General features: G+C 31.8%; 1 protein-coding gene across 1 annotated transcript in view; it reads left to right on the plus strand.

Moving 5' to 3' along the window:
- LOC136035169 (nicotinate phosphoribosyltransferase-like) overlaps positions 1–1,141 on the plus strand; it is a gene marked incomplete in the record, with an annotated part of 75,579 nt that extends 74,438 nt beyond the window's left edge. The window contains 1 exon segment of the mRNA XM_065716742.1: positions 1–1,141.
- Positions 1,142–2,620: the final 1,479 nt, after the last annotated feature.

A 2,620-nucleotide genomic window follows, 5' to 3' on the forward strand; every position in this document is an offset into this window, starting at 1 on the left:
ATTTGGAGCCAAATAAATATATATATTTAATATAAATATTAAATCGTTACTATTAAAACTCATAAAAAGTCCATTTTTATTAGAAGTTGTTTTCCGATTTATCAGAAAAAAAAACACCACCAGTTCCCACCAACAAATCCGATAATCAGATTTCATTTTTTTGTCCTTGGTAGTTCAGCTAAATTGCTGATCGGTTATCCATTAGCGTTACATAAAGCTGTTTTAACGTGCTATGTGCAGGGCAAAGACGGGGGCAAGCATGGCTCAGTGATAGTGGGCCATGCATGGCGATGGAGAGAGGGCAATCCTCAGAGGTATATGTTTGAACAAACAATGTCAGGATATGAAAAATAAACCTAATGTCAATTCTGTAACTTAGTGTTATTGCGTCATTTAGAAATTGTTTAAAATTAACTTTGACTGAAGGCTAAAATTGGAATTTGAAATTCGGATTTTTGATAAGAGGAAATCTAACTTCATCAATCGATCTGTAGTGTTAGTCTACCTAAGAATATGCCTATAAACTGTTTGGCTAAAATTCGACTTAAGTAATTTCAATGTTAGATTTATAAGGCTATGTTTTCCTTAACGGGCCCTTTGTTATTCGGTTAGCCGACACCGAGACTCGCAAAACGAATTTAAGATATCGAAACCCCTTAAACCCTAAGGTTCTTGATAGCATAAAAATTTTGTTTCTTCCTTCCTTTTACAGTCTTATGAATTGGTCAATGTATGTTATTGACGTTGACCTCCTTAATGTACAATTTTATCATTTTGAAATAATTTCCGCAGTGGCGAGGATACACCAAATGAGCAATAATTACGTAGCAATAAAGTGCATTGAAAAGTTTTTGCCTGAAAAATAATGATGTTCCAATTAGAATGGCTCGGTAGACATCAAATCTATTAGAGATAAGCAATTTCATGATCAAAAATTTGTAATTTTTTAATTATTATAATTATTATTATATTATAATCATTGAAAATAAACGAGTGTTTTTTGTTGTTGTTTTATTATTTTTATTATTATTTCCGCGTAAAGAAGAATTTTCTGACAGCCTAGAAGTAAGTATATTTTGTCTTTTCAGTATTCGTTTGTTATTGATAATATTTGTTAATATAAATAAACCTGCTCTTGAAATTTGTTAATTTAATTGCGTAATAGGTGCAATAAGTAATTGTCCAAGGATGTGGACAAACCCTTTTTCCGTAGCTCCATGAACTTCGTCCTCGATCTTTTTCTTAAATTTCATGATATTTTTTAATATTTTGATAAAATATTTATATATTTTTTTAATCTGTTTACAGTTAATCTTTATAATAGAATAATTTTCAATTCCTCTAAAATCTAAACATTCTTATCTTTATTTTATTTCTTGTTGTCTTCCTTTTCACATCTATTACTTTTTTTTTAATTTATCTTGCTGTTGACCCCGCTCCCCTTGCATACTGGTAACATGTGCATCTTTAACGACTTATATTCAAGTTTGATTTTCAACAATATATATACAACAACCAAAATACGGAAATTGACATTCCCAAACAGTATGCTCCATGTCCCAAAAAACGAAAGAAAAATAAATTAAATAATAAAAAAGAAAAAGAGCAGCTTTTGCCATTTATTACAGCTACCTATTTATTATTACTATTACTTGTGCCATTTATTGACTAAAATTTGGCGGCACGGGAATCAATCCCGCAAAAAATAACACGAATAAAATAAAGAATGTTACAACATCCTAAAAGTGTTTAGGAAGACAGTAGGGACGAACTGACATTTTATATAAGGCAATAGTAACAAGATATTGTTGGCCAAAAGTGGAATAATTTTACTGTATATTTTGCGATACAAAAATAATATTGATGGTTTATTTCTGCTCGCTCTTTACAACGAAAAAGAAAGTGGAGTATGTAAAAAGAGAGAATAAGGAAACAAGAATGTAAGACATAAAATGTATCTAACAAAAAAGAAAGAGAAACTTCTTTATTAAAGCTTATGCAGATGGTGTATAGGGACAAAATCGTAGGGGAATTTCGCTTCCCTTTTCTGGGCACTTTTTTTATATGACACTGGATCATACATATTCAGAGACTGTAGGATGTGATAATTATGTTCTCGAATAGACATCCGAGCAAGAGCTTTTTTTATTCCTTAAGTTTGCGGCACCAGATACACTTAAGTATTCGTTTTTCGTTAGTGTTTTCATCTTTCCATCATGAGGTTTTATATATAACTGTTGAATGTTTATTTTAAGAAGTCGACAGAGATAGTTATAGGAATATCGTTCCGGGAAAATCGTCGAATGAAGCTTTTCTTCAAGTACTCTAGTCGTGGTGTCTCAACCTTAACATAATTGGATCGAGTTGTCTTTATTATCGGTTAGGGGCACTATACAAGAACGCTCTCAAGAATAATGTGAATTTATTTATTTGTATAAAACTTACTGTATAAAAACAGTCATCGATGCTTCATGGAACCTTTCAATAACAGACTGGAAAGAATTATGGAGAACTACTAAGCCTATCCTGGACCTTTTGAAGTGGTGCCAGCAACGTTTTAGAGTTCGGTATACAGCGGGCCCATGTGCTTTTTGATGGGGGCGTGTAAAAACAGTCGTTG

The sequence above is a fragment of the Artemia franciscana genome, chromosome 14 (genome assembly GCF_032884065.1).
Source record: "Artemia franciscana chromosome 14, ASM3288406v1, whole genome shotgun sequence".
NCBI lineage: Eukaryota > Metazoa > Arthropoda > Branchiopoda > Anostraca > Artemiidae > Artemia > Artemia franciscana.